We start from the raw sequence: 18,588 nt of genomic DNA, 5'->3' as shown, positions 1-18,588 counted from the left end.
CTTTAACTGTTGTGTCATGCATGCTACACAACTTCTACACAACTCTTAGGGTTCAAGAGTTCTGTCCTCATTTGCCCTGGGGAAGAGTGAGGTTGTGTTCATGTCCTTCTGGTGGAAGCTAATGCTATCCTAGGCTGCATCAACAGAAGTCTAGTGTCCAGATCAAGGGAAGTAATAGCAGCGGCGTAGCGTGAGTTGTCAGCACCCAGGGCAACGCAAGTAATTTGCGCCCCCTAACCCGGGGCAAGGCACATAATTTGCGCCCCCCTAACCCCTAACCTGCTAGTTGCCGCTGGCGCTGCCGCCCAAACAACGCTGCTTGCCCGGAGGAGGGGGGGCAGAGAGGCGAGGAAAATGCAACGGCCCAGCAGCTGCAGCAGCAGCGGCGGAGGCGGGGGTGTGAGGTGGGGCTGCCTGGCGGGACCGGACGAGCGCTGAGAGCCGCTGCCTGCCGGACGCCTTCAGCCTGGGCGCGCGCACAGCTCGTCGGTTCCGCGAGACATGCGGCTCTGCTACAGCCTGTGCCCGAGGCTCTTCGGCGACTCCGGAGGCAGCGAGCGCGCCCCCCCCAGATGTTGCGCCTGGTGCGGCCTGCCCCCCTGGCACCCCCCACGCTACGCCACTGAGTAATAGTAGCACTCTATTCTGCCTTGGTCAGATCACACATCAAGTACTGTGGGTAGTTGTGGGCACCACAGTTTAAGAAGGATATTGATATCACCAAGAAGATGAAGAATTTGGAAACCAAACCAGGAATGGTTGAGGGAGTTGAGTATATTTAGCCTGGAGAAGAGAACACTGAGAGGTGATGTGAGAGCCATCTTTGAATATCTCAAGGGCTGCCACAAGCTTGTTTTCTGTTTCTCTAGAGGGTTGGACTCAAGACAATGGATTCAAATTACAAAAAAAGGAGAGTCCAACTAAAGATTCAGAAGAACTTCCTGACAGTAAGAGCTGCTTAGCAGTGGGATGGACTGCCTCAGAAGTTGGTGGATTCTGATTCACTGGAAGTTGGGTGGCCATCTGCCAGGGATTCTTTAGCTATGATTTCTGCATTGCAGGGGGTTAAACTAGATGATCCTTGGTGTCCCTTGGCAGTCCATCCTTACAATTCTAAGATTCCATGACTTCCCACAGACATCTGGTGAGAACAGGGGTCTTGGCTACATGGGCCCTTAAATTGATCCAAAAAGGCTCTTCTTCTGGATCTGACCACCATATCCCTGAGTGGGTGGAGTGTGAGTCTACACCTCCTTCTAAATGGCTAATGGCTTTGTGCCTTGAGTGGAAAGAAGTTAGAAGGGTCATAGTCATGTGTTTCTGGGTAGGAGATTCTGTGTTTAAATAACAACACGAAATATCAGCCACCTTTTGTGACTGCCTCACCTTACGAGCTCCAAATTAATCACTGCCAGTACAAAGCAGAATAAAACATGTGGCCACTGAAAATGAGGCAGATATGTAACATTTTCATTTAGATGCAGAGGCTGAAGGGAGACCTGCACAGCACAGTGAAACAAATAATTCTTCAAGAAGGCTTTAATTTTACAGCTGTCATTTTCCCCTGTCTTACTAGACCTGACCTTTCGCCAGGATTTGTTAATGACTTCTGGTAATTCAGTTTCCTAACAAAAATTCATTATTTAGCTTTGAAAGAAACCCCTTAATCTGTGTGTCTCATTCTCTGTGGGATGTGCTTGAAGATCGGGTTCTTATTGTACACATTGAAACAAAGTCTGCCATTGTTCATAACATTTAATTAGACATCCTGTAGCTATGTATTATATAATCTCTGGTCATTGGACACCACACCACCTTTGCATTCGTTCCATGAGAACAGCCTTCCATATTCTGATGTTGAACTACTACTCTCAGAAGCCCCAGCCTGCATAGTCAAGACTCAAAGATGATGGGAGTTACAGTCCAAAATATTTGGAGAGCCCCAGGTTGGGGTAGCTGTGCCAGAGCAATGTATGAGTTATACAACTCCTTTATTCCCCTATTCCATAACACCACATTGGCAAGCATTTCTCATTTCTCATAGCTTTTAAATGCTGGAGTAGCATACCACTACTCTGTTCTGAGGCCAAATATTGAGGTGAATCTGGGTGATTTTACCCCTCCCCAAGCTGAATCAAGATGTCAGCAACAACACCCTTGTCCCTGAGTCAGATCAACGCCCCCATACAGTCTCACGTCACTGTCATTCTGTCTGGGGTTGTTTCTTTCATTTTTCTGTTTAGCACAGTCTACTTTTCTGTGTGAGGGATGCAGGTGGCGCTGTGGTCTAAACTACTGAGCCTTGGGCTTGCCGATTGGAAGGTCGGCGGTTCGAATCCCTGCGACGGGGTGAGCTCCCATTTTTCGATCCCTGCTCCTGCCAACCTAGCAGTTCAAAAGCACGTCAAAGTGCAAGTACAGTCATACCTTGGTTTATGAACGCTGTGGGTTGCACGTTTTTGGGTTGTGGACCGCGCTGAACCCGGAAGTACCGGAATGGGTTCGTGTCACACGTGTGCACAGATGCAGCGTTTCAGGCTACGAACGCTGCGGGTTGCGAACGTGCCTCCTGCATGGATCACATTCGCAACCGGAGGTATGACTGTAGATAAATAGGTACCGCTCCAGTGGGAAGGTAAACGGCATTTCCGTGAACAGCTCTGGTTTGCCAGAGGCGGCTTAGTTATGCTGGCCACATGACCCGGAAGCTGTCTGCGGACAAATGCCGGCTCCCTCAGCCAGTAAAGCGAGATGAGTGCCGCAACCCCAGAGTCGTCTGCAACTGTACTTAACGGTCAGGGCTCCTTTACCTTTTACCTTACTTTTCTGTCTACAGTGGTACCTCGGGTTAAGTACTTAATTCGTTCTGGAGGTCTGTTCTTAACCTGAAACTGTTCTTAACCTGAAGCACCACTTTAGCTAATGGGGCCTCCTGCTGTCGCTGCGCCGCTGGAGCATGATTTCTGTTCTCATCCTGAAGCAAAGTTCTTAACCCAAGGTACTATTTCTGGGTTAGCAGAGTCTGTAACCTGAAGCGTATGTAACCTGAAGCATCTGTAACCTGAGGTACCACTGTACTATGTCTACTATGACCCTAACTTTGTATGTGTTTGTGTGTGTAGGTCCCCAGGCCACCCCTCAAATAACTTCACACATAACACGTAATTTTAGTTTTGGTTTTTGGGCACTATTTTGGCCACAACTTTATTAAAATACAAAATCAGTGTGTGGTTGCTTAGACATTGGTTATGACTATCTGTCCCCCCGCCTGGGACAGAACTGACATCCCGAGGTCCGATCGGTAGCCAGTAGAAGAGAAAGTAAAACTTGGGGGTCATTTGAGCTAAGCGTCGGACCCACGCCGCTCACCCCAGCAGCTCCCCGAAAGCTTGCCTGCCCGGTCCTATAACAAGGATTCCCATAACAGGGATTGGGCGGCCCTGGTCCCATAACAGGGATTGGACGAAATCATGGCAAGCCCCAGGATTCCTTTAACGGAATTCCCTTCAGCGCAATAGGAGGGGCAGGCCCAGCCTGACCCCTCCACCAGCAGCATATTATAATCAATGCCTAACCGCAACCTTACAAGTTGTGACGAATTGCTGAGTAGTAGGCAAAAACCAAATGGCACAGCCAATCACCAAATGGCAAAATTCCTACTAGGCCCCTGCTCCAAAGCAGACGACCCCATGACAGGCAAAGCAAGGTCAACTGGAAAAGAGGGCGGGCGGGCGGGTGATCCGATGCACTCTGCAAAGAGAAAGAGAAACCAGAGTGCACCAATATTTAAAGACTATGGTCCCACCCACCCAATTTGCAACATACAATTTGCCCCAGCAACCCGGTTACCCAATCATGATGCCAGGCAACAATTATTAACCTGCCTGGCAACAAGAGGCCTGGCCCGGCGGCCCACACCGCAACTCGTGCTCTCATTTATCATTCACTGTGGACTCAAAGTTGCCTGGAATTAAGTTATGAGTTCCAGAAACAATTCTTTGAGCACGCTTGTGACACAGCCTTGAAAGTGAAATGTCACAAACATTGCCAAAGTTTTGGATTTTAGTTAGTAAAGAACACCCAGAACTGGCAAGTCAAGCAATCATCCACCTGCAGCCATTTGGTACAAACCAATCTTTGTGTGAAAGGCTTCTCACCAATCTTGACCCCCAAAACAAAAAGGCAATTTAGATGTACAATATGAGTTGTGAGTTAAGCTTTCTAATATCACCCCTCTCTGGAATGAAATCTAGACGAACAAGCATGCCCAGGTGTCTCATGGAAAGTGTGAGTCTTCAAAAAATAAATCACTGTTTTCCAATAGCTTCTCAGCCTTTTGGCTAAGAACAAATGTAAAAAAAAGAATCCCTTCAGGTTTTCATTTAGTAATAATGCTAAGGTAATGTATTGCTCTGTGAATTGCCATTTTAGGATTAATAATATGCCTTATTAGCACTATTAAGTATAAATCAATAGTGAATATGTGAAAGTGGGTCTCATGGTACAGGTTGGGAGTCAGAGGTGAGTCTCTGGTCTGGACCAGTTCAAGACCACTCACTGCCCCGGGCGGATCAACACACTCTGGGTGCAAGTTCCTTGAACATGAGTGTTAACTATCTGCATCATTTTGTATTAGTCTTCTCCCCAGTCTCTGCCCATTCCTGAACGTGAAAACAAATCTATTGCACTCGATTGCCCTCTGTGAATAACATAGTTGTTTCGTGCAGGCCTACAACAGCTATTATAATTAAATTTCATGACATTATTTTTTTTAATTGGAAGGTGGAGCATAGAAGGACACCCACCCACCCCCTGGTTTTGTGCATAAACAGAGTTGATCACATGATTGATTTCTCCAGAGTAGGAAGTAAGAGTGTGCAGAGAATTTGTCAACAGCTGCCAGACACTGACATGTGAACAATCAGCCATAATTTACCCTCCCCCCCCCACTGGACTTCCTTTTGTGTGTTCTGAACACCCTCTTACAGTGCCATCTTAGATATATCTGCTCATTAGTAAGTCCAGCTGCGTTCAATGGGGTCTGCTCCCCAGTAAATGGAATTGGGACCATATTTAGTCATTTAATGTTGCCTAGGAATATTTAAATAAATAAACAATCCATAGACTGAACAGAATATGACTCTGGGGAAAAAATACAAGCATTCCGTTATTCCTGATCTTGTCTACTGTGTGCATGTTATATCACGAGCGCTGTGAATTTCACAGGAGACTGCATTATCTCTTCCAAGAAAGCCATAGACTTTTTAATTTATCCAGTCTCAAAGCTTTTGTTTTTAAATGCACAGCACAATTTTTGTCTTGCATATGCAGTTTATGGATCCATTCAACTTCTGGTGCCTTTGAGTCACAACACACACACACAGTATTCACCACACTGTGACCCTCTTGGTGGTGGCACCTCTGTTGTGGACTAGCATCCACAAACAGCCTTCATTATGCTATTTTCACCCCCATCATTCAGCCCGGATACTGAAATCCAGCTCCGAGGGCCTTCTGGTGGTTCTCTCACTGCAAGTGAGGTTGCAGGGAACCAGGCAGAGGGCCTTCTCAGTAGTGGCACCCACCCTGTGGAACGCCCTCCCCTCAGATGTCAAGGAAATAAACAACTATCTGACTTTTAGAAGATATCTGAAAGCAGCCCTGTTTAGGGAAGTTTTTATCATTTTTTAATTTTATTATTATTATTATTTATTTATTTCTGTTTGGAGCCCCCAAGAGTGGCTGGGGAAACCCAGCCAGATGGGCGGGGTATAAATAATAAATTATTATTATTTATTTTCCTTCACATGGACCTTTTAAAATCTGGACTCTCGGTACCTAGCAGGTGGTTTATTATACTACCAACTGAGTTTATCCATTCCCCTGCATGAAAGGTACACTTTAAGATGTATTTTGTTGCTTTGTGATATTGTATGTTCTGTACATCAATGACAAATTAATTATCTGGTTCTCCGTACAGTGCCCCACACCTATTTTACAGGGAAGCATTTTAAGCTGGTTGTGAACTGGGGAGGGCAAAGGGAATACAAGGTTTTAATTATTAAAGCAAAACATATTAATAGCTTAATTGCAATCATGTCCATTGCTCAGCAAAGTTGATTTTCCTTTTATTAACAGTGTCGACTGCTTAAAGAAACTAAATTTATTCCCTCTGAAGGCTTAAAATACATTTGCAGACTGCAAAGCAGAGAGAGGTTAAATGTATTGGAATATAATTATTTTGGGGCAAAATGTGCTTCTGTTTCTAAATGACATTGGAAAGTTCATAGCAGTAACACATTTATAAAAACTGGCCTCCATCCAAGAATAACATGCTTCCTTGTTACAGTTTGCTGTTTTGTTGTGTTGTGTGTTTTTTTTTTAAAAAAACATCCTAGCTTCTCTTGCTCCCACTACACGCACTCCTTCCTCACTGAAAATCAGTTTGTTTTCTCTATTTTTACAGAATCCATCTTTGAGAAATTTAACTATCTCCTAAATTACCAGTTGTCAAGTTTGCTGTCAGTTTGTTCATGTATTTACCTCGTCTTCCAGGAAAAGACAAGAACAAACATTCTACTTTTTGCTACCTAGTACTTCTCTTGATCTGAAATGGCTCGTCCCATTCCAATACGTAATTGAACCAGAGTATAGATTTTAAAAGAAAAGCCAGCTCTCCTGTGCAAGGCTTTGCTAGGGATGCTGCCAGCAGAATCAGGCGAATCAGTTTGCTAATAGGAACTGCTAGGCACAGCTGTGAGGCAACTGAGGATGAAAAGGGAAGCTATATCATTATCAGAAAGGGATGCAAAGAAGAAATGGAGGCATGGGATGCTCTGGCAGCAGCTTCTTTCTCCCTCATGGATTAGTCACATGCTTGATCTCTACCACTTAGGGATCCTGTAGTGAAAATGATGATACATCAGCAAGCCTGGTCATAGTTAGGTATCCTTTGATGCCCTTTGTGGGCTTATCATTATGCGCAAGTGAATGCAAGAGGAAGTGGGGGAAAGCATGTCAAAGGCATGCAAATAAGGGGGGGGGGTGTTTTCCAGCACTGCCAAAAATATTCATTTAAAAACTGCATAGTTTCAGTTCAGTTCCAAACACAGCAATTAAAATACAGGTGAAACTCAGAAAATTAGAATATCGTGGAAAAGTTCATTTATTTCAGTAAGTAGAAGCATGCATATGTACTCAGTACTTGGTTTGGGCCCCTTTTGCATCAATTACTGCCTCAATGTGGCATGGCATGGATACTATCAGCCTGTGGCACTGCTGAGGTGTTATGGAAGACCAGGATGCTTCAATAGCAGCCTCCAGCTCTTCTGCATTGCTCGGTCTCATGTCTCTCATCTTTGTCTTGGCAATGCCCCATAGATTCTCTATGGGGTTCAGGTCAGGCGAGTTTGCTGGCCAATCAAGCACAGTAATCCCATGGGCATTGAACCAGGTTTTGGTACTTTAGGCAGTGTGGGCAGGTGCCAGGTCCTGCTGGAAAATGAAGTGAGCATCCTCATAAAGCTTGTCTGCAGAATGAAGCATGAAGGGCTCTAAAATCTCCTGGTAGACAGCTGCGTTGACCCTGGAAGCACAGTGGACCAACACCAGCTAATGGCATAGCTCCCCAAATCAACACTTCACACTGGACTTCAAGCATCTGGCATTGTGTGCCTCCCCATTCTTCCTCCAGACTCTGGGTCCTTGGTTTCCAAATGACATGCAAAAGTTGCTCTCATCAGAAAAGAGGACTTGGGACCACTGAGCAACAGACCAGTTCTTTTGTTTTTCTTTAGCCCAGGCAAGATGCTTCTGATGTTGTTTCTTGTTCAGGAGCAGCTTGACAAGAGGAATACGGCATTTGAAGCCCATCTCCAGGATCCGTCTGTGTGTGGTGGCTCTTGATGAACTAACTCTAGCTTCAGTCCACTCCTTGTGAAAGTCCCCAACACGTTTGAATGGTCTTTTCCTGACAATCCTCTCCAGGCTGTGGTCATCCCTGCTGCTTGTGCACCTTTTTCTTCCACACTTTTTCCTTCCGCATAACTTTCCATTAATGTGATTTGATACATCACTTTGGGAACATCCAACTTCTTCTTCAATTACTGTTTGAGGCTTTCCCTCCTTATGGAGGGTCTCAATGATGGCTTTCTGTACAACTGTCAGGTCAGCAGCCTTCCCCATGATTGTGCTTCCTACTGAACCCATTGCAGGTGTTATGGATTGAATAGCTACTGCACCTTTTCACAATATTCTAATTTTCTGAGATTGTTAATTTGGGGTTTTTATCAGCTGTACCCCATAATCATCACAATTATAACAAATAAAGGCTAGACATATCTCGCTTTGTATGTCATGAGTCTATCTCATATATTGGTTTCACCTTTTAAGTTGAATTACTGAAATAAATGAACTTTTCCACGATATTCTAATTTTCCGAGTTTCACCTGTATCTTTATGTTTTGCTCACATAATCAGCAAACCAATAAAAGGGAGCTCCGAGAAACGTTTCATTTTGACGCAGTCACCTTTTCAGGTGAAGGCTCACACTTTTAAGGCAATCTCAGTGATGTGTTACCGCTTGATATCAAGAGCTCCATTGACAAAATAATTAGGACTGTGCCTACTATTGATCAGTTGAAATAATACTGCCTTTGAGTTTCTTGGGTTTTTTCCCCTATGGATACCAAGCAAAATGTTTTCATTCTCACTCCCTCTGTCTTCCTTTAGCCTGGTCAGAGTTTGAGCTTCCTTCTATGAGTTTTATTAAATTCACTTCTCTCAACATATGAGAACAAGCATTTTAACAAGATATGTACACAAATGGCAGGACGCGGGTGGCGCTGTGGGTTAAACCACAGAGCCTAGGGCTTGCTGACCAGAAGGTCAGTGGTTTGAATCCGCACGATGGGCTGAGCTCCCATTGCTCTGTCCCTGCTCGTGCCAACGTAGCAGTTTGAAAGCACGCAGTGCAAGTAGATAAATAGGTATCGCTCCGGTGGGAAGGTAAACGGCGTTTTTGTGTGCTGCTCTAGTTCACCAGAAGCGGCTTAGTCATCCTGGACACATGACCCAGAAGCTGTACGCTGGCTCCCTTAGCCAGTACAGTGAGATGAGTGCCGCAACCCCAGAGTCATCCACGACTGGACCTAACGGTCAGAAGAAGAAGAAGAAGAAGAAGAAGAAGAAGAAGAAGAGGAGGAGGTTGGATTTGATATCCCGCTTTATCACTCCCCTTCAGGAGTCTCAAAGCGGCTAACATTCTCCTTTCCCTTCCTCCCCCACAACAAACACTCTGTGAGGTGAGTGAGGCTGAGAGACTTCACAGAAGTGTGACTGGCCCAAGGTGACCCAGCAGCTGCATGTGGAGGAGCGGGGAAGCGAACCCGGTTCACCAGATTACGAGTCTACTGCTCTTAACGACTACACCACACTAGCTCCCTGTCAGGGGTCCCTTTACCTTACACAAATGGCACGAAATCCCTACCCTGTTTGTGGGCAGTGAAATTGGGGGTGGGAATTTTACCACTTTTTTTCCCAGGAGGAGGAGAATTTCTCTAAAAGATTCTCTGAGTGGGTCTCACCCTTAGCAGTGGAAGAAGGGCACTTCTCTCTCACCCTCCCTAAGATGGCATCAGCGGAAACTGTGTAGGATGTCTGAGCACCAATGGGGAACATGAACACACATGTGCAGAGAGAGTAGAGGAGTAGAGATGTTGTGTGATGATGCCTGCTGTTGTACTACACCACACCATTGGTGCGAATGAAATTTAGCACAACATGGTGGTATATTACTCAAAGAGCCACAACACAAGTACTGCAGTGCTAAAACAACATTAGAAAACAGGACAGGAGCATTAGCATGTTAATCAGGAAAACTAAGATAATATTCCACCACCTCTGAATGTACCCTAAACCCAGAGGCGAAGCAACCTGCTTCGGTACACGGAACGTTGCTCATCCCAGGGGGCATGGCACGCATCCCAGAGGGTGTGCGGCGCGCTGGGAGGGGAGCGCCAATTGGGGGTCGGCATTTTGTCACCCTCCCTTTGGAATGGTACCTGAGTGGACCGCCCCCCGCCCCCACCTTGGAACACCCCTGCCTAAACCACCGCTCCCACACTCCCCAACTCAAAATCACACGCATCACTTGGGCATAGCTCAGTTGGTTAGAGGACTGTGCTGATAACACCAAGGTTGATCTCCATATTGGACAGTTGTATATTCCTGCATTGGGTTCTCTTCCAACTCTACAATTCTATGTTTATATGTAGCCTTGAATTCCCTTCTTACCAATTTCAAGTTGAAAAGTTTTGTCTTATTTTAATATCTATTTATCTCAGGGAGTTTTGGGGACAGGGTGGGATTAAAGGACTTGATCACAATTAAAGCTACACTGTACAAAATGCCAGTATAAACTGCCTTCTCTTGGTGAAGCTTTTAGAAGTTGCTTCCATTGGTGTCTTATCTGATCAAAGCTACACATCCCCAAAGTGCCTGATATGAATGTGGTTTGCCAGTACTGGATTTTTCATTTTATTGTGTCAAGAACAACATCTCTTTTGTCAGCCATTGGTGCAGAGTGTATCATATGCATAAACGTAAGAACATTAGACCTTTCATAAACATTTATGTTTCTAATAGTAGGGCTTTGAAGACAGATTCAGCCTGATTCTCTCTGCTAATACACCTGCCAATTGTCAATTGCTGACAATTACATGTTGATAATGGCTGGGCTAGCAGTGAATTGAAGTATAGCAGGGCAAAACAAACACTGATTTTCAGGTCTTGATATTTGTGAACAAACACATCACCCCCACATGTTCTTATGTGTTTGGGTTCTTTTTCCTGTTATAAAGAAAGTAACTATAATGTACCGGTATATTGAATCCCATTCCAGGGCTCTACATTTATGGGTCCAATGTGTCTTCTTGGTGGTTTTTTTTTTTTGGGGGGGGGGGGGTTAAAAAAGCAAACAACTTAAGTTTGAGCCCTGCCCCAGAATAGTTTAACAATCATTCTCTCTTCCCAGGGAACTCCAGGGACTGTAGCTCCGTAAGGGAAATAGAGGTTTCATAACTACTCTCAGCGCACTTAATAAACTACAATTCCCAGGATTCTTTGGGGGAAGTCATGACTGTTTAAAGTGGTTTAAATTTATAGTGCAATTGAAAGCCTTGTTGAAAAAGGCAGGACTTCAGTAGATGGTGAAAAGACAAAAGAGATTACCCTTGTTTAATAAGAAGAAGAAGAAGAAGAGAAGAGTTTGGATTTGATATCCCGCCTATCACTCCCTTCAAGGAGTCTCAAAGCGGCTCACATTCTCCTTTTCCTTCTTCCCCCACAACAAACACTCTGTGAGGTAAGTGAGGCTGAGAGACTTCAAAGAAGTGTGACTGGCCCAAGGTCACCCAGCAGCTGCATGTGGAGGAGCAGAGACGCAAACCCGGTTCTCCAGATTACGAGACTACCGCTCTTAACCACTACACCACACTGGCTCTCACACCACACTGGCTCTCCTAATATATAACAGGAGGAAATTCCAAAAAGTTAGGTGCCACTAAACTAAATGATGAATAATGAATCATTTAACAAATGGAATTTCTTTGTGTTTTGCAATGAGAAGCAATTTTGAGGAGAAATATTCTGTGTGTAACTTCAGATGCTAACAAAAATTATGAGGACATAGTATTCATATTAGTATTTCAAGACCCACAGTTCTCAGTGTCCGTGTTTTGCCCTTCAGATAAATTGGTGGCAGTTTCTAATCAAGATAACATTTCTTGCAGCCAAGGAATGCTATGTCAATAAGCTGTGTTGTGTTGTATTTAATCTATTTATAACAATTAATTAAAACCATTTTGCTCATGCCTCAGTCCATGTTAGAGGTGTAGAAGAGTTTTATCGGCGTGTGTGTGTGCTTTGTGCAAACGGAAGATTGTAGAACTTTGTAGAATTTCCAATTCATTTCCGAGCCCAATTGAAGCAGCTTGGACCCCATCTGCACTATACATTTAAAGCAGTATCATACTACTTTAAATGTAAAGGATGTGGGTGGCGCTGTGGGTTAAACCACAGAACCTAGGACTTGCCGATCAGAAGGTGCAAGTAGATAAATAGGTACTGCTCCGGCAGGAAGGTAAACTGTGTTTCCGTGCACTGCTCTGGTTTGCCAGAAGCGGCTTAGTCATGCTGGCCACATGACCCGGAAGCTGTAAGCTGGCTCCCTCGGCCAGTAAAGCAAGATGAGTGCTGCAACCCCAAAGTCTGCCACGACTGGACCTACCTTTAGCTTACTACTTTAAACAATCATGGTTTCCCACCAAAGAATCCTTGGAACTTTAGTTTGTTAATGGTGCTGGGTGTTGCGTGGACAGGCGGAGTCCCCAGATCCCGCGCGGTCCCCCCCGTCATGTGAAATAACGACTCATGACAACGTGCTATGGGATTAAATTGGCCACAACTTTATTAAATTTCAAATGTGGGTAGACCTTGGCTCAGGCATTGGGCGTTCTCCCTCCCCAGTCCCCAGCCGGGGACCTAGGGAGCATCAGGGTTATCCAGTGTGTGTGTGGGGGGGGATGGGCCGGCTCTGGAGAACATATGTTCAAGCAGAGATAGCCGCCCCCGTTACGCTGCCGCCGCAGGGGAGAGCAATGACGACTTTTCGGCGTACAGCCAAAGCCTCCCTTCAGAAACCCCTTTAATGGGGAACCCTGGTATCGCCGCCAGGAAGATGGACTAAAGGATTCCGCCCAAGGCCTGATACTGCCAAAGTTGTGACGTTTTGCTACGGGAAAGGCGAAACCTGCCAATGCAGGGAAATTCCTTTCCGGCCCTTTAACAGCGACCTTAACGTAGCAGCGCCCGCATACCTGTGAAGAAAAGTTAACCTGCAAATAAGACATTAACTGAGGGTGGGTAGGGTGGGAGAAGCTCTGGAGCCAAGTGAGGATTCCCAGGTAAGATTCTCCCTCTATTGTGTGGGCAGATAATCCCTCCCCCTACCTGGCCTGGTCTCCTTGGCAACGCTTCCCCCAGGTGGGATTGGACAACTGACTGAGGTAGGCGGGACCTCCAGGTATCCCACCTGAGGGAAGGCAAAGCCAAGCCTATGCTGATGGAGCCGCTCCAGATCCAGGGCTGCGCGCGTCCACGCAAAGGGCGCCCCCCGTTTTAAGCATGGAGCGGTCATTGATAGGAGAACTCTACTCCCCTCACCGAGCTACAATTCTAAGTTTCCTGGGAAGATGGTTTGACAAATCTCCATTCCAGTTCTGCTGCTTTGCCATGTTCATAGAAGAAAAGTTCTTCCTAGAGAAGGCTATGGAAACTCTGTTGTAGGTTGTCATGGGCCACATGCCTCCACATGCCAGTTGCTGTGAATCACATCTGGGAGAGTTGTGCTCAGGACCTGCTTTCCGTGGGCATCTGGTTGGTCACTGTGAGAAGCTAATGCTGGACTAGATGGGCTTTTGGCCTGATCCAGCAGGGCGCTCCTTATGTTCTTAAAACAAAACTGGCAAATGAGTTTTCACCTTGTCTATAAGGCAATGGTTGGGGATGAGGGGGGCAGGGGAAAGCTGCCACAGTTGTCTTGGAACTTTATTATTGCCATTGATCACATTTATGAAGATGACATAAACTTACAAACAGTTATAATGCAGAAGGCAGTTACAACAATGTAAAGTGGTCCATCACATACTCTGCATGACAACTTTATTACTGCTATGGACTAATGTTGCAACAGGGAAATACAGGGCCCATAAGTTATTTTGAAACAGAGCAGAACAGGAGGCCAACGTATTACTGTATAAAATTTATGTTTTATGAGCAACAATAATTATATTGAACAGTTACACCAATGGTGAGGCATGAGGGAGCAGAGAAAGCTATTATGACAGCGGTAGCTCTGTTATACTGCAATGAACTCGGGAAGAGCAGTCTTCCACCATTCCCAAGGCAGCTCCTCAGATCTTAGCATGAGCACCTACTAAGTTAATGGGAAAATTCCCATTGGCTGGTGGAAATGATGTTCATGCCGTTGCTCTGGACTGTTGACCTCTCCAATACAAGTTTTACAAACTTGTGAACCACTATGCTGAAGCATATTAGAAACTGGATAAAGGTCAAAGGGATGGCAAGGAAGCAAGCCTTCTTCCAGCTTTGAAGGGATCCAAGGCATAGAATCCTTTCACTGACCTATTCCTAAATCAGCCTACCATCCCACCCTGGTGGACTAACTTGGTGGCAAGAAGCTTGGACCTAACATTTACATTTTCTACAACTCCTCACAGTGCACATGAGATAGTATCACTCTGAAGGGCACCATGTTGGCTCCTCTATGCTATCCTGCATTACTGAGGCCATCCAAGCAATTTAATGACAGCAAACCAACCCAGCAGTGTCAGTGAAGCAATATAGGAAACTCAACACAACAGTACATGAATCCTAATCAATAAGTTCACAAAAGTTCAGCAACATGTCCTGTGGGTACGGTTATATTTAGAGCTTAGACAATGCCTTAAGTCACTTCTACTCTTTTAGTAACGTCTTGTTCCACCTCGTCCATTATGTATATGTTCTTCATGTCCTTTCTTCACAATCACATCCATGCTGCCAGCGATCAAGTTATATATCTCTGTCTCATCACATCATATGAATTGCTATGGAATCGCTGATCTGCAGACAAAGGTTTTTTTGTGGGCACCAGGAGCTTTTGTTCGACAGTGTTTCCCCTTACACTGGCCTTGCCAACTAGATTCTGCACATAGCTCAACGCATCTTCAGGAGGATTATTTTTCCCCCCAAAGTGCCTACAGTTTTCTCAACATTTTACAAAGATTAAGATGTACACAGTTCTTGCCCGCAGGCTAACCATCTAATACAAAGCAAAAGGAGTAAGAGACTGTGAGAAAGAAATAATTCGTAATACATTAGAAACATAATATGATTTTATTTAAAGTAGAGATGGAAGGGAAATTCACACTACTCCCAAATTTGCAGGGCAGTTTCCTAGCCAAACAATTTGCCCCAAAATGCATATGTTGGGAAGAAGATGCACATAAAACACATATATTAGTGAAAATAATGTATAGAAATGTGTTATATTAGGGGAAATTGTTTTCAAAACTGGGTGCATTAGTCAAAATGGCACACAAGAATGTCTTTATTATGAGAAATTCACACTAAAATGCAGAAGAATTTTCAGGAGGAGTTTAAACATCTCCCCCAATCACTGTGGAAATGTGGAGAACTGAATGTAAGATTGGAAACATTTGAGAAGTGGAACTTTGAGAAATGAAATTGATAGAGTCTTCCATCCTTAATTTAAAGTTAGGGAATACTTTTGAAAGATCCGAGAGGAGGGTGTTATAAACGACCCTAGAGGATACTTCTGCTCCTGTGGGGTTTACAGCTATTGCTCCATGTTGACCACAGGAAGAAAAGTCCCATTTAAAAAAATGTATTTTCTGGCAACAAGGGCCAAGCAGCACTAAATGTTTGGTTTCTTCTGTTCACTTGGCTTGGTAGCTCCTCACTTAACACTCCAATATGTTTGCCCTAATCAAATGTTCAGTTCTCTTGCTTTTGCTGTGTGACATGTATTATCTCAGTTTCACAAGAAGGACACTTACCAGTTACATTCTTACTGGGGACACACTTATCAATCAATTTCCTAGGATTGATTGAACGAACTTGGATCATTTTTTGACACTGCATTAGTTGTGCTGCATAAGTGTCCCCAGTAAGAATGTAAGTGGTAAGTAAACTCACCAAAGATAATGGACACAACTAACGTCAGCTCATTAATTTCAATGAGTGCACTCTGAGTAGAACTCAGTTGGATATAATCCATGGTACCTTCTTCTCGGATCACTGTCCACAGCCCCATGCACATGAATAACATTTATGGAGAGAATTTCCTGAAGATACAGGAAAACCAAGTCTAGCTCTTTTCATGCTACTGTGTTATCTGTTGGTGAATGTATCAAGAAGAAAAAATGGTAGACTGAAAAACAATACATTATATGCCAGGCTAATGTAGGGTTATCAGACGTCCCCGGTTCCCGGGGACAGTCCCTGGATTTGAATATTTGTCCCTGGGCAAATTCTGTCCCCGGAATGTCCCCAGATTTGCAAATCTGTCCCTGGGAAACATGGCAGCGGCAGCCTCAGACTGGTAGCGCAGTTGGCTCTAGCTGGCTTCAGGAGCTGCTTGCTGCCGTGGCGCTCGCCATTTTCCCTCTCCGGAAGTCCCCATATGATGTGTCTTGTGCGCAACACATCATATGAGGACTTCTGATGAGGAAAAATGGCGGGCGCCACGGCAGCGAGCAGCTCCTGAAGCCAGCCAGAGCCAACTGCTCTACTAGGCTGGCTCTGGGCTGTTGACTGTCGCTGCCACTGCTGAAGGGAAACAGTGGACGTCTGGTGGTACAGTTCTCCTGTCCTCTTCCCCCTTTGTTTTGACTGATGGGGGGAGGCTCAGGAGTTGTGGGCAGGTGGCCGCTGCCCAGTTTTTAAAAAACTCTGCGCATTTATGTTTCACAGGGTGTGAAAGAAGGGCTTTGAACCTTTATGCAATATGCATGTGTGCTTGGGCCCAGGGTCTTTTGCCTCACCATACCCACTACTGACTCCCTGTTGCTACTCAGCTAAAAAAAAAAAAAGTGTCCCCGGATTCATTGAAAAAAATCCTGTAACCATAGGCTAATGTTGCTAACAGCCTGTCACAATATGGATACTTGTCTCCAGTGGTAGCTGGTGCCCTTTGAATTCTGCAAAAGCAATGAAGGAGGAAGCTGACAGTCAGTCATACACCCTGGAAAACATGAGAGCTGGCTGTGGAAAGACTGCGGTTGGCGGGACAGTCCTCCATTTGCCATAATGGACCAACGTCTACTGACTTTGTCTAAGTTTACTTTAGAGGCACGAAAACCTTAGCTTTTATGGGGGGGAACAACAAGAAGAAACATCAGGATATTGCTGTGATTTCATGTGGCTGGGATAGTTTTAGAGTAAAGGAGAAAGGAGAGAACAAATGTAGGGTGAATCTGGGTTTGTGTATTAGCAGAGTAATACATTCGAATGTGTAAAGCTGTAACACACTCTGAGGTTTGGGGATAAGATGGGAGATTAATCTAGATAAACATCATTGCCTGTCATTCTGCCATGATGAATGGAACCAGCCGAGCAAAGTGGGTATTGTGCGGAAGAACCTGGGCAAGAAGCCAGCCTACAGAGAGACTGGATGAGCAGTATTTTACAGCAAGCACCTTCATAAAGTATCTGTCCTTCAGCCTTGCCTGCGTGCAATAATAAAACTCTTAGTACAACAAATACCACTACCTCTGTCCAACACAGACAAGCTCTAAGAGTGTTTATACATTTAAGGGCGATCCTCAGACTATGGAGACCGAGTTATTGTGCTCATTCTGAAAGTACAAATAGCAATTCAATTTAACAGGAGGGTGCACAAGCCATAAGATTTAACCTGTACCTGTATTTGTAGCCTTGGAAAGCAGGTCGATCTGCTTTGGAGCTGCTCTGTGTCTTTCCAGTTTGACTCACTGGGTTGTATCCATGTTTGTTCTACTCAGAGTAGCTCATCTTCTCCCCAGTGCTGAAGCTACCACCCCTCCTATTCTGCAGTTCTGTTTGTACCACCATTTCCACCTTCACCCCCCATTTCCTACACATCCTCCCGCCTCCTTTCTGCAAGCTCTCTTGCACACAGACCCACATGTATCCCCGTAGATTTCCCCACCTGGTGCAATTATTAAACTATATTTTCACCTCTCCATTGTCATTATGATGTAGCTTTCAGGGTGCTTTTGCATGCTGCTGCCATCTGTCAACGACTATGCAAAGAACATCATGGTGAAATGTGTATAAATATTATATACAGAGGTATGTATTTTTCTTTCTTTTTTACAAACTTTGGGCTGGAAAGATGTGCTACAAAGTTCAGTGAAGTGCAGATTTTGAAATGTGGCTCTGTTTATGGTTTTGTATTGTTTCATAGCTGGAGATGCCAGGGATTGAACCTGGAACATCCTGCATGCAGAGCTGATGCACTCCCACGGAGCTCAAGGAGTCATGTCAGAGATATGATGTTGAAACAAGGAAGTGTCAGATCACCTGCGTCTCCCCTTTGAAAACAAAAAAGAAATTTCAGGCTCCTAACAGGAGAGTAAAGCTGCCTTAGTCTAAGGTAAATCCATGGTGACAATTATCTAAGCTTCGAGGCATCTATGGCTAACTGCAGAATGCTACACTCTTGAAATATGCTTTTATGTTTCATCTATACACAGAGATTATGTAGATCTTCCTCTGATTTCCACACTTAAAGCCTGCAATCTCTTCTGCCTCTTTCTTTCCTGAGGCCTAACCTTGCTAAGCAAACGTGACCATTCGCTCGCTAGACGGTGCTTTAAACTTAAGCAACATTATTCTTTACCTTCCAAATATAGCTTCGCTTCCTGTGCCTTTGGTGGCTGGTACACTTAATTTGCTGGGTGCCACAGGGATATTATATTTCATACCAGCTTTCTGACATTTTATGTTTTAATTAAGCATTCCCAA

General features: G+C 44.7%; 1 long non-coding RNA gene across 1 annotated transcript; it reads left to right on the top strand.

Moving 5' to 3' along the window:
• The first annotated feature begins 12,480 nt into the window (after positions 1-12,480).
• Positions 12,481-12,879, top strand: LOC308574010. Its single transcript, XR_014002299.1, has 2 exons — positions 12,481-12,510; positions 12,565-12,879. It is a non-coding gene; the product is annotated as an uncharacterized lncRNA (long non-coding RNA).
• The last annotated feature ends 5,709 nt before the right edge of the window (positions 12,880-18,588 follow it).

This window comes from Podarcis bocagei, assembly GCF_964188305.1.
Source record: "Podarcis bocagei genome assembly, chromosome: 15".
In the NCBI taxonomy this organism is placed as follows: domain Eukaryota; kingdom Metazoa; phylum Chordata; class Lepidosauria; order Squamata; family Lacertidae; genus Podarcis; species Podarcis bocagei.
This window is presented reverse-complemented; position numbering and strand designations above follow the sequence as displayed.